At 44.5% G+C, this 14,158-nt stretch overlaps 1 long non-coding RNA gene across 1 annotated transcript in view; it reads left to right on the top strand.

The window, feature by feature from the left end:
* LOC126144643 (uncharacterized) overlaps positions 1-14,158 on the top strand; it is a 133,653-nt gene that overhangs the window by 112,330 nt on the left and 7,165 nt on the right. The window contains exon 2 of the long non-coding RNA XR_007529762.1: positions 3,987-4,153. This is a non-coding gene — a long non-coding RNA (uncharacterized LOC126144643). The remainder of the gene's footprint in view (positions 1-3,986; positions 4,154-14,158) is intronic.

Raw genomic sequence — 14,158 nt, 5'->3', positions numbered from 1 at the left:
CGAGGCAGGATTCGAACCTGCGACCGTAGCGGTCTCGCGGTTCCAGACTGTAGCGCCTAGAACCGCACGGCCACTCTGGCCGGCGGTTGCTAATCGATTTAGTAGCGAAGAACTGATCAGCCCAAATGCCATACAGATGCTGAAATTTTACTGCATAAACAGCAAAATGTACTAAGCAATACACATTTTTCCTTTCATTATTTGGTAGATGTTGTCTGGGAGAAAATGTTTTCAAAGCGTTTGAAATTATGTGTAAGTTTGTTGGGAGTCTTAAACTGCTTCAGTTCTCAAATAATGGATGAATATAGTCGGGGTAATTTGCAAACTGTATATTCCGCTGGCTCAAGACACATACATAGTTTTCAACTTTAATTCATTTTGTTGAACCTTTGACTTAAGTTTATACGTCTTAGTGAGTAGACAGTTTTTAATTGCATAATAATTATATGAAACAACGAAAATCAATTTTTCTTTGCCCCTGGAAGGCAATCTGCCACTGAATGCAAGTGACTGTGTGACCGTTCTAGTGGCGCCTGTAATACAGCTACAGGGACTGTACGCAGAAATGAAACATGGCGGGAAATGCATGCTGGAACATGAGTGCAGATGTTAGCCGTGCCTGCAGGCTGCACTGTTGTATTTGATCACGAATTACACCTGTGAAATGTCCTCAATACGTTGAAAATGTCTGTTGTGTTGAGAAAAGTGTTTTGTGTAGATGTGAGAGCACTATGTCGGAGCTCAGTGAGTTCGATCGTGGGCAAACTTTTGGTGCTCGTATGGTGAATGCTTCTTTAACCAAGGAAGGCCGGCCGGTGTGGCCGAGCGGTTCTAGGCGCTTCAGCCTGGATCCGCGCGACCGCTACGGTTGCAGGTTCGAATCCTGCCTCGGGCATGGATGTGTGTCATGTCCTTAGGTTAGTTAGGTTTAAGTTGTTCTAAGTTCTAGGGGATTGATGACCACAGACGTTAAATCCAATAGTGCTCAGAGCCATTTGAACCATTTAACCAAGGAAGCCGAAATGTTTGGTGTTTCAAAAAGGTGCCGTGTCGAAGATTTATACCACATACAAGAAAAGTGGGAAAAACCCCGATTACTCCAAGCGCGAACGTTGAAACTCTGTGACGAAAAACAACAGGACGATAACTGCAAAAGTCACTGAAGAACTGAATATAGCACTCGTGAACGTTGTTAGTACCAAAACATCACAACGAGAGCTCCATAAGCAGGGAACTGTAGCGCCAGGTGGAATTTCAAAACTACTCATCAGCGATATGAATCTCCATAATAGGAAAACGTGCTGCCGAAGGCATCAAACTGTATTGAAAAATAGTCGGATGAGTCTTGTCTCATACCGATTCAAAATTTTGACCAAGTTTACGTTCCAAGAGTGAAATATGGTGGAGGTTCAGTGATTATTTTGGCAGCCATATCGTGGTATTTCATGGACTGCATGGTTACTCCGAAAGGCCGCATTGCTGCCAAGGATTATGCGACCATTTTGGCTGATCAGGTCCATCCTATGCTGCAATGTTTGTTCCCCAGTGGTGATTCTCTGTTCCCAGAAGACAGAGCCCCTGCTCACACATTTCGCATCGTCCAGGACTTGTTTTATGAGCACGGGGATGAATTGTTGCATCTCCCCTCACCATATCTCAGCATTGTTGAGGATTTGTGGTCAAGGAGACCGCATATAAGACGCTGGTACGACCTATTCTTCAGTACTGCTCAGTGTTTGGGATCCGTACCAGGTCGGATTAATGGAAGACATCAAAGCAATTCAAAGGAGAGCTTCTGGATTGGTAGGTTCGAACAAAACTTAATTGTTACAGAGATGCTTCGGGAACTCAAATGGGAATCCTTGGAGTGAAGGCGGTGTCCTTTTCGGGGAACGCTATTGAGAAAATTTTGAGAACCGGCGTTTGAAGCTGACTGCGGAACGATACTGCTCCCGCCAACATACATCGCACGTAAGGACCACGAAGATAAGCTAAAGGAAATTAGGGCTCATACGGAGGCGTACAGACAGTCGTTTCTCCCGCGCTCTATTTGCGAGTGGAACAGGAGGTGAAATGACAAGTAGTGGTACAGGGTTCCCTTCGCTATGCACCTTACACTAACTTGCAGAGTATCTACGTAGATGTAGATGTACACTTGAAATAGATTGCGTGATCGCTATATACCTCCCTCATCGTTACCTGAACTTGCTATTACTCTACTGGCTATTACAATTGCTACACCACCACGATAACGTGCTACAGACATGAAATTCAACCGACAGGAAGAAGATGCTGTGGTATGCAAACGATTAGCTTTTCAGAGCATTCACACAAGCTAGGTGGCGACACCTACAACGTGCTCACAGGAAGAACGTTTCCAACCGATTTCTCATACACAAACAGCAGTTGACCGGCGTTGCCTGGTGATACGTTGTGATGCCTCGTATAAGGAGGGGAAATGCGTACCATCACGTTTCCGACTTTGATAAAGGTCGGATTGTAGCCTGTCGCGATTGCGGTTTATCGTATCGCGACATTGCTGCTCGCGATGGTCGAGATCCAATGACTGTTAGCAGAATATGGAATCGGTGGGTTCAGGAGGGTAATACGGAACGCCGTACTGGATCCCAACGACCTCGTATCACTAGCAGTCGAGAAGACAGGCATGTTATCCGCATGGCTGTAACGGATCGTGCAGCCACGTCTCGATCCCTGAGTCAACAGATGGGGACGTTTGCAAGACAACAACCATCTGCACGAACAGTTTGATGACGTTTGCAGCAGTATGGACTATCAGCTCGGAGACCATGGCTGCGGTTACCCTTGACGCTGCATCACAGACAGGAGCGCCTGCGATGGTGTACACAACGACGAACCTGGGTGCACGAATGGCAAATCGTCATTTTTTCAGACGAATCCAAATTCTGTTTACAGCATCATGATGGTCGCATCCGCGGTGAACGCGCGTTGGAAGCGTGTATTCGCCATCGCCATACTGGCATATCACCCGGCGTGATGGTACGGGGTGCCATTGGTTACACGTCTCGGTCACCTCTTGTTCGCATTGACGGCACTTTGAACAGTTGAAGTTACAAAAAAATGGTTCAACTTCTAAGGTCATAAGTCCCCTAGAACTTAGAACTACTTAAACCTAACTAAACTAAGGACATCACACACATCCATGCCCGAGGCAGGGTTCGACTGTAGCGCCTAGAACCGCTCGGCCACCCTGGCCGGCTTGGACGTTACATTTCAGATGTGTTACGACCAGTGGCTCTACCCTTCATTCGATCCCTGCGAAACCCTACATTTCAGCAGGATAATGCACAACCTCATGTGTCAGGTCCTGTACGGGCCTTTCTAGATACAGAAAATGTTCGACTGCTGCCCCGGCCAGCACATTCTCCAGATCTCTCACCAACTGAAAACGTCTGGTCAATGGTGGCCGAGCAATTGGCTCGTCACAATACGCCGGTCACTACTCTTGATGAACTGTGGTATCGCGTTGAAGCTGGACGGGCAGCTGTACCTGTACACGCCATCCAAGCTGTGTTTGACTCAATGCCCAGGCGTATCAAGGCCGTTATTACGGCCAGAGGTGGTTTTTCTGGGTACTGATTTATCAGGATCTATGCACCCAATTTGCGTGAATATATAATCACAAGTCAGTTGTAGTATAATATATTTGTCCAATGCATACCCGTTTATCATCTGCATTTCTTCTTGGTGTAGCAATTTTAATGGCCAGTAGTGTATTTTGCAGGAACAATGGTATAAGGTTCCCTTGAAAGTCATGAAGGACCTGCATTTTTCCCTTCAGATACGACTGGAAACTCCTTTGAATGCCAATGGCTTCGTAATGTGTATTGTTTCATATTTCTGTCCGGCCCACGTATCTAGACTGATGACAAGAGGACCAGCTGTGCTCTGCTCAGGGTTAGACTGTCTGGCAACTGTAGCGCTCGGCGGGCTTGCGGCTGTTGCAGGCGCTGTCGAGCAACACGGTGCTGCGCTGCAAGTGCCACGGCATGTCGGGCAGCTGCGAGCTGAAGACGTGCTGGCGCGCCGTGCCCGACTTCCGGCGAGTCGGCGACGCGCTCATGGCGCGCTTCCGCACCGCAGTCCTCGTCGACCAGTCCAACCTGGGCAGCGGGTAAGGCCTTCATCCCACTGCGACAACTGTTGTCACATCTTTTGTGAGACGAGTCTGCATCAGAGTGGTAAAACTTAAAAAAGAAAAAGCCACAAATGAAATACAAATATGCACTAAATGCCATGCTGGCATACACACACACACACACACACACACACACACACACAGAGAAACACGCGCGCGCGCGCACGCGCGTACACACACACACAAACTTGCATCATGTGATACTCCTCCTGGGTTTACAGCCGGGTCTTCAAGTCACCTCAACATTTGATGGTCCAAGCCATCCATCATCTTCGGGTGCTGCTGTTGATCAGTCTTGTTGATCTGACGCTACAGGGGGTTAGACTGCTGTAGGTGCAAATGAAAGAGGTATGTAGAGGACAATGAAAGAAGTAAACAACCCTAATAAACAGGCACAGCCTATACGGGGTGTTCAAAAAGTCTCTCCGCAGTGTCATATGATTGTTAGCCGCGCGTGCCGTATGATTGTTCGCCTGCCTGGGTTACTTCCATTCATGTGGACTCTCCCAACATTCACTGTTTCTTCGATTATCTCAGCTAGACTCAGTAGTATCGTTGGTGCGTGTCGTTACGTGTTGACGTGAACGTTTAAGTTTAGTTTCTTTGTTCGTCTGTTTCGTTTTTGTCACTGTTAAAATGCTAACCATTGAAGAACGTGTGTTTTTGGTCGAACAAGTGTTCAAATCTGGAGATAAATACTCAGTCTCAATTCCTCAAACATTTAATTCAGTTTTCTCTGAGACAACACTCCCACATCGCGATAGTGTGCGAGATTTGATTAACAAATTTCGAAGTACGGGTTCAGTGACAGATGCGCCGAGAAGTGGTCGTCCTAGCGTTTTGTCTGAGGATAAACTACTCGATACTTCCGAAACAATGTTTATGAGTTCGAACAAGTGAGTAAGAAAACTCGCCCAGGATATCGGTGTTAGTGTCGGAACGGCCCACACAGCTGTAAGGAAAAAATTAGAACTTTTCCCATACAAAGTGACAATCGTGCAAGAACTGAAAAATACTGATCATAGCAAGAGACTGCATTATTGCCAATGCTTCAAAAATTTCATTTAAAAAAATCGAAGGGATATTCTTAATGAAACGTTTTTCACTAATGAGGAGTGGTTTCATTTATCCTGGTAAATGAACTCGCAAAACTCTCGTATGTGGAGTACTGCAAATCCATTGTGTATTCATGAGGAACCACTTCATTCTGTGAAAATGGGAGTTTCGGTTACAATTTCTAGACGTCGGATTATGAGTCCCATATTTTTCAATGAAACAATAAACGCACAACGATACTGCAGTGATATTATGTGCCCAATCATAGGAGAACTTGTGTTAAGTGAAGTACTGAACGGTTATTTTCAACAAGATGGTACAACCGCGCATACAGCTCGGTTTCAATGTCACTGCTTGCTGATGTTTTTGGTGATCGCATAATTTCACCTTATCGTCTGGGGTGCAACGAAAGCAACAGTGTGTAAAAACTGTCCAAAATCCATCAATCAATGGAAACTGCAATATCCACTTTCACTGCTTCTGTTAACAGAAGAAATGTTTACAACTAGCGTTTGGAGACATGATTAGACGAATTGAACTGTGTATTCAACAACAAGGGAGACACTTACATTTAATGTGAAAATGAATATTCAATAAATTAATAACTTGTATTTCACTGAATTTCATTTCGGTATATTCACTGCGGCATACGGCACTCGCGGCTGACAATCATACGACACTGCGGAGAGACTTTTTGAACACCCCGTACAATCGTTGTCGAAGATTCGTGCTATGTTATGTGTTCCTGAACAGTAACATGAAACTAACGGTGCACCATCATGCATGTATCACATACACATTTCACCATTAAGAGCAACATCCAGATTGTTGGACATTAAAAGTGTTGTAAGACTGGCGTGACTGCACTCCTGCAGTTGTGCCTGGACCAAAATTTATTAGGATTGTTTGCTTGTGTTATTGTCCTCTTCTCGCCCCTTTCCTTTGTGCCTATAACAGGAAAATACCCCGTGTAGGGTATCTGAGAGTATACAGCGCACGCGACAAGTGGCGTGAGTGCTGTGCCAACTGCGAAACACACCACCTGTGCTGCAGGCGGTGATGGCAAACACAAACGAAACATCGCTGTCGCAGCTAATCGTTTAAAGCTGCTGCCGTTTCAGTCAAAGATCGTCGTATGTTATGCATGTCAGCGCACGGTTTCACGATTTGCTTAGAGGATAGCTCTTGTTGCAATTAAAATGATTATCAGCCAGTTTAATTTCAATAAATGCCTTCAGAACACAATCCCAGCAAATAAAAGCGACAGCATCCACATGTGTCTCATTATATTTCGTTGCGTGTCCCTCACGTAAGCAATGCTCTGCAACCACGGTTTTTTAAGACTGTTGTAACCGTATGTGGTTCCGGCGTCCCACACACCAGTCCTCCACAATGACCAATGAACGCTTTACCACAGTGGCACGGATCCAAATGGATCTAACATTTGGAACATTTTAATTCCATTCATCCCAGCATTAATTTTATAATGGAAGTGAAGATAATGGAAAGTTCCCATTTGTGGAAATTCTCGTTTAAAAGAGCAATGATGATACTCTGTGGGAGAGCATTCACTGCAGCCCTAGACATACTCATGGGTGTCAGCAAGTGACTAACTGCCTCCCACCACATCAACGCACTGGCATCCTTAGCACGCTGATTCGAAGAGCGTATACTCTATCTCACGCGCAAAGTTTACCACAGCAAATTGAACACTTAAAGCCCGTATTTAAACGCAGTGGATTCGCTAAGTGTCGCTGCTAGTATATTTGGTGGTAGCACTCACGGCACTTGGCGCATGTGCCGAGCGCACGCTGCTGGCCTACACAGGGGCGCCAGATCCGAAATAACATCAGCTCGACGAGACTCCGCGCAATAGGCTCTCACCTGAAGATGACGGCCAGGTGGACCGCCGAAATATTGTGTCTACCTGAATGAAAGATTCAGCTGCAAATTCATGAAGATTATCACAAGTTATACATGCGGGAAAGTTTAGGAAGTCACTAAAACCATGCATATAGACAGTTCTCAAACTACAGGGCTATTACAAATGATTGAAGCGATTTCATAAATTCACTGTAGCTCCATTCATTGACATATGGTCACGACACACTACACATACGTAGAAAAACTCATAAAGTTTTGTTCGGCTGAAGCCGCACTTCAGGTTTCTGCCGCCAGAGCGCTCGAGAGCTCAGTGAGGCAAAATGGCGACAGGAGCCGAGAAAGCGTATGTCGTGCTTGAAATGCACTCACATCAGTCAGTCATAACAGTGCAACGACACTTCAGGACGAAGTTCAACAAAGATCCACCAACTGCTAACTCCATTCGGCGATGGTATGCGCAGTTTAAAGCTTCTGGATGCCTCTGTAAGGGGAAATCAACGGGTCGGCCTGAGCGAAGAAACGGTTGAACGCGTGCGGGCAAGTTTCACGCGTAGCCCGCGGAAGTCGACGAATAAAGCAAGCAGGGAGCTAAACGTACCACAGCCGACGGTTTGGAAAATCTTACGGAAAAGGCTAAAGCAGAAGCCTTATCGTTTACAATTGCTACAAGCCCTGACACCCGATGACAAAGTCAAACGCTTTGAATTTTCGGCGCGGTTGCAACAGCTCATGGAAGAGGATGCGTTCAGTGCGAAACTCGTTTTCAGTGATGAAGCAACATTTTTTCTTAATGGTGAAGTGAACAGACACAATGTGCGAATCTGGACGGTAGAGAATCCTCACGGATTCGTGCAGCAAATTCGCAATTCACCAAAAGTTAACGTGTTTTGTGCAATCTCACGGTTTAAAGTTTACGGCCCCTTTTTCTTCTGCGAAAAAAACGTTACAGGACACGTGTATCTGGACATGCTGGAAAATTGGCGCATGCCACAACTGGAGACCGACAGCGCCGACTTCATCTTTCAACAGGATGGTGCTCCACCGCACTTCCATCATGATGTTCGGCGTTTCTTAAACAGGAGATTGGCAAATCAGCAATTCATGTCATGGCCTCCACGCTCTCCCGACTTAACCCATGCGATTTCTTTCTGTGGGGTTATGTGAAAGATTCAGTGTTTAGACCTCCTCTACCAAGAAACGTGCCACAACTGCGAGCTCGCATCAACGATGCTTTCGAACTCATTGATGGGGACATGCTGCGCCGAGTGTCGGAGGAACTTGATTATCGGCTTGATGTCTGCCGAATCACTAAAGGGGCACATATCGAACATTTGTGAGTGCCTAAAAAAACTTTTTGAGTTTTTGTATGTGTGTGCAAAACATTGTGAAAATATCTCAAATAATAAAGTTATTGTAGAGCTGTGAAATCGCTTCAATCATTTGTAATAACCCTGTAAGAATGAGAAAGGGAAATTCAGTGGTCATCTAGAGTGGATGCGACCGGACAGGCGACGATGTTTTTACACATCCTGTTTCCTGCAATGACTGCTTAGTCACTGGTGTCCTCAACAAATCTCCTCCAAAATCAGATAGAGACCATCAGTATATTGCTGTAACACAAACGACCAGCATCTTGGTTGTACCTACGTTTGGGTTCAGTCGTTCTCCATATCCTTCATTTCAGCCATACGACTGTGGAAAAAATAACCATGCCTGATGTCTAATGCAGAACCACTCTATATTTGAGACGAGGTTAAACGATTATTTCGAGGACATTATTCTTCTATGAGGACTTTTATTTTATTTTAAAATAAACACTTTATTTAATAATTTAGAGGTTATCTAATTTCGTCCACTGGGCACTACAAAGTTACACCACACTAAAAATTTTTATGAACAGGGTGATCCCGTAATGTTGTTACCATCTCTGAGGCACGATGGTGTCGTGTTCGCCCAACAGTTATTACAGCGCCTTACAGTCGATCCTCAATTTCCTGCGTATGTACTTTGCAGCGGAGATGGAATGCTAAATAGTCGTATTGATCATGTTTTGGGCCGACAAGAATCCCCACACTACAGTTGTGAAGAGCCATCAACGGAGATTATTAGTCAAAGTGTGGGCAGTTACAGTTAATGGTTACGATCTAGGCTCGTTTCGTCTTCCTCCCCAGTTAAACGCACCAATGTACTCAGTGTTTGTCGGAGACCTACTACCCATGATCCTAGAACATACCCAATTTGTTATTCGTCAACGGATGTGGTTCATACATGATAGAGCTCAACCTCACTTTCGACTAAGTAGTTCGTGAATATCTGGTTCAGACATCCTCTGAAAAACTGAAGGGCAGAAGAGGTCCTGCTTCGCGGCAGGCATGTTCACCTGATCTCACCCCACTTGATTTCTCCTCGTGGAGCCATGTGACGAGTCTTGTGTACGAGACGCCTTTCGAGACAGAAAAAGATCTCCTGGAAAGAATGCTCGCTGCTCGCGACGCGACCGGGAACATTAGACCGGGAACGACAGACTTAGAGCTACGACGCCATGTCTGCATTGGCGCTCTGGGCTGCCACTGTGAACTGTTGTACATGTAGCAGCTTGTGAAACTTATGCGGGTTAACAGAATTCATTATCACTGTACCGTAGACATGGGATTTGAAGTATTTGTCATACTTGCGGTTTTACAACTACGTCAACACTGGAAATTGTCTGAGGGTACTGGGCAGTAATCAGTGGGAATACCGTAGGTTGTGCTCAGGCTTCGGAGGTTGGGTCCCTTAGTTTGCGCGCTGCGCAAGCCTCAGAACTTGAGTAGATTTTCACTTGTATCTTTCGACTTGGCCGTTTCTGCACTAGTTTGAAGTGGAACGTGTTTGTATCTGGCTACGTGACTTAGCAAGACCTCAGCACGGCTAGGTCTGCGGTTCTGTTTGCTCAGTGGTTACTGTGTCTATTATTATTTTAGTAGTATTAGTAGTAGTATAGCAGTAGTAGCAGTATGTATTGAACATGTACAATATATCATTTAATGTTCAGTTAGATGTAAGAGAGAAACACGAGCCCTAATCCTGCAGGAGAAATAAATGCAAAACTAAAATAAGAAATATATAAAACAGTAAAAGAGATAAGGGTGGCTGGTTGATTGCTTGATAAAATGAGATGAGCCAACCACTCTGCAGCACATTGGAACCTCCAGCTTACACTACATACTATCAGATTAAAAGAATAAGGACAGCTGTTAGTGGACATTAACATGGCGTCCGTTCACCTTTTCTCTTTATGACGGCTTTAACTCTGCTGGGGACACTTTCAATGAGGTGTCTGAATGTCTGTGAAGGAAAGGCAGCCAGTCCCTCCTCAAGATACTGAAGTTGAGAGAAGTTAGTGATGTCGATGTTTTGATTCATCTCGAAGGATTTCCGTTGCGTTCAGGTCGGGACTTTGGGCAAGCCAGTCCATTTCAGGAATGTTATTGTCCACAAACCATTACCTCACAGATGCTATCTTGTGACACGTTGCGTTGTCGTCATTATACAAACAATCATCGCTTACGAACTGTTGCTCTGCTGTGCACAGTTCACAGTGCTGTAAACTGTGTTCATATCCTCCCTTATTTAGCCTTTGCTTAAGCGCAGTAAGTGGACCACGTCATAACCGCGAGTACCACCTCCATACCACGGCACTGCTTCCTCCATACTTCATGCTTCCTCCATACTTTACTGTTCGCACTGCGGATGGCGGCAGGTAACGTCCTCCATGCATTCACCAAACCTCAAACCATTCCTTCACACTGCCACCCCTACTCCTCCTCCAGCGTCACTGACAACAGAAATGTGTGGTTTATGAGGAGCAGCTCGAGCGTCGTACTCCACTTCTTAAGTCCGTACTGGACTGCTAACAGCACTTTGGAACACAAGAGTAATTCCTGCCACTGTTTTCGTAAGACTTCTTTTACTACCACACTCTCTAATTCTCGGCAGTCCCTATACGTCAGTACAGGAAATCAGTCTAGTCTCGGTTTAGGTGTGGTTGGTTCTTCGTGTCACATCATCAACAGGCGACTCGAGCAGCTTTGCAAGGGTTGAATGTGCCTAATTGAGTTCTTCCACAGGTGAGCTCTTCCGACCAACCTATTCTGCTGTTACTACTGCTGTGCTGACAACACATTACTCCCCACATGCTTTTGTATTGGCAGGCCCGCGTCTCGTGGCAATAGTGGACAATTCCGCAATACATAGTGGTGTCCGGGTACTTTTGATCAGACGTTGTAAATGTTTCAGCTAGAGTCAAGACTTTACGAAAAATTTTAAAAGTATCGCCTCTCTTAAGATGTCGTTACAGAAAGTAAAGGCCAAGTCTCCTCTAAAATTTTCTTCTGTTGGTGTTGTTGTGGCCTTCAGTCCTGAGACTCGTTTGATGCAGCTCTCCGTGCTACTCTATCCTGTGCAAGCTGCTTCATCTCCCAATACCTACTGCAGCCTACATCCTTCTGAATCTACTTAGTGTATTCATCTCTTGGTCTCCCTCTACGATTTTTACCCTCCACGCTGCCCTCCAATACTAAACTGGTGATCCCTTGATGCCTCAGAACATGTCCTACCAACCGATCCCTTCTTCTAGTCAAGTTGAGCCACAAACTCCTCTTCTCCCCAATTCTATTCAATACCTCCTCATTAGTTATGTGATCTACCCATCTAATCATCAGCATTCTTCTGTAGCATCACATATCGAAAGCTTCTATTCTATTCTAGTCCAAACTATTTTTCGCCCACGCTTCACTTCCATACATGCCTACACTACATACAAATACTTTCAGAAACGACTTCCTGACACTTAAATCTATACTCGATGTTAACAAATTTCTCTTCTTCAGAAACGCTTTCCTTGCCGTTGTCAGTCTACATTTCATATCCTCTCTACTTCGACCATCATCAGTTATTTTGCTCCCCAAATAGCAAAACTCCTTTACTACTTTAAGTGTCTCATTTCCTAATCTAATTCCCTCAGTATCATCCGACTTAATTCGACTACATTCCATTATCCTCATTTTGCTTTTCTTGATGTTCATCTTATATCCTCCTTTCAAGACACTATCCATTCCGTTCAACTGCTCTGTCAAGTCCTCTGCTGTCTCTGACAGAATTACAGTGTCATCGGCGAACCTTAAAGTTTTTATTTTTTCTCCATGGATTTTAATACATACTCTGAATTTTTCTTTTGTTTCTTTTACTGCTTGCTCAATATACAGATTGAATAACAGCGGGGAGAGGCTACAACCCTGTCTCACTCCCTTTCCAACCACTGCTTCCCTTTCATGTCCCTCGACTCTCATAACTGCCATCTGGTTTCTGTACAAATTGTAAATAGCCTTTCGCTCCCTGTATTTTACCCCTGCCACCTTCAGAATTTGAAAGAGAGTATTCCAGTCAACATTGTCAAAAGCTTTCTCTAAGTCTACAAATGCTAGAAACGTAGGTTTGCCCTTCCTTAATCTATTTTGTAAGATAAGTCGTAGGGTCAGTATTGCCTCACGTGTTCCAACATTCCTACGGAATCCAAACTGATCTTCCCCGAGGTCGGCTTCTACCAGTTTTTCCATTTGTCTGTAAAGAATTCGCATTATAATTTTGCAGCCGTGACTTATTAAACTGATAGTTCGGTAATTTTCACATCTGTCAACACATGCTTTCTTTGGGATTGAAATTATTATATTCTTCTTGAGGTCTGAGGGTATTTCGCCTGTCTCATACATTTTGCTTACCAGATGGTAGAGTTTTGTCAGGACTGGCTCTCTCAAGGCTGTCAGTAGTTCTAATGGAATGTTGTCTACTCCCGGTGCCTTGTTTCGACTTACGTCTTTCAGTACCCTGTCAATCTCTTCACGCAGTATCATATCTCCCATTTCATCTTCATCTACATCCTCTTCCATGTCCTCAAGTACATCGCCCTTGTATAGACCCAATATATACTCCTTCCACCTTTCTGCTTTCCCTTCGTTGCTTAGAACTGGGTTTCCATCTGAGCTCTTTATATTCATACAAGTGTTTCTCTTTTCTCCAAAGGGCTCTTTAATTTTCCTGTAGGCAGTATGTATCTTACCCCTAGTTAGATAAGCCTCTACATCCTTACATTTGCCCTCTACCCATCCCTGCTTAGCCATTTTCCCTGCTCCTGTCGATCTCATTCTTGAGACGTTTGTATTCCTTTTTGCCTGCTTCATTTATTGCATTTTTGTATTTTCCCTTTTCATCAATTAAATTCAATATTTCTTCTGTTACCCAAGGATTTCTACTAGCCCTCGTCTTTTTACCTACTTGATCCTCTGCTGCCTTCACTACTTCATCCCTCAAAGCTACCCATTCTTCTTCTACTATATTTCTTTCCCCCATTCTCGTCAATCGTTCCCTTTTGCTGTCCCGGAAACTCTGTACAACCTCTGATTTATTCAGTTTATCCAGGTCCCATCTCCTTAAATTCCCACCTTTCTGCAGTTTCTTCAGTTTCAATCTACAGTTCATAACCAATAGATTGTGGTCAGAGTCCACATCTGCCCCTGGAAATGTCTTACAATTTAAAACCTGGTTCCCAAATTTCTGTCTTACCATTATATAATCTATTTGATACCTTCTAGTATCTCCAGGTTTTTTCCAGTATACAAACTTTGTTCATGATTCTTGAACCAAGTGTTAGCTATGATTAATTTATGCTCTGTGCAGAATTCTTCTAACCTGTCGAAAAAATATAAAATTCATTAAGTTACAATGTGACACGTTGTAGGCATCAGATACTACGTGGTCCTGCCACCGTAGTATGACACCATTAGTTAATGAGCAGTGTCATATTCAGAGCATGGTCAAGTCACCTTACCCTATCAAAGGGACGACTATGAGTTATGCGAAGACAGCAAGCACACTTGGCTCTATCGAGTTGAGCTCGTTGTCCCTCACGACCAGACACTGTGTTACTCAACAGTGACAGCCTGCAATGGATTGATATATTGTGTCGCATTGTGTTTTCTGCAGGTCTCTTTGGTCGCTTAGTCT

Source organism: Schistocerca cancellata, chromosome 2 (genome assembly GCF_023864275.1).
Source record: "Schistocerca cancellata isolate TAMUIC-IGC-003103 chromosome 2, iqSchCanc2.1, whole genome shotgun sequence".
Lineage (NCBI taxonomy): Eukaryota > Metazoa > Arthropoda > Insecta > Orthoptera > Acrididae > Schistocerca > Schistocerca cancellata.
The sequence above is the reverse complement of the archived record's forward strand: the minus strand, read 5'-3'. Positions and strand labels throughout refer to the sequence as shown.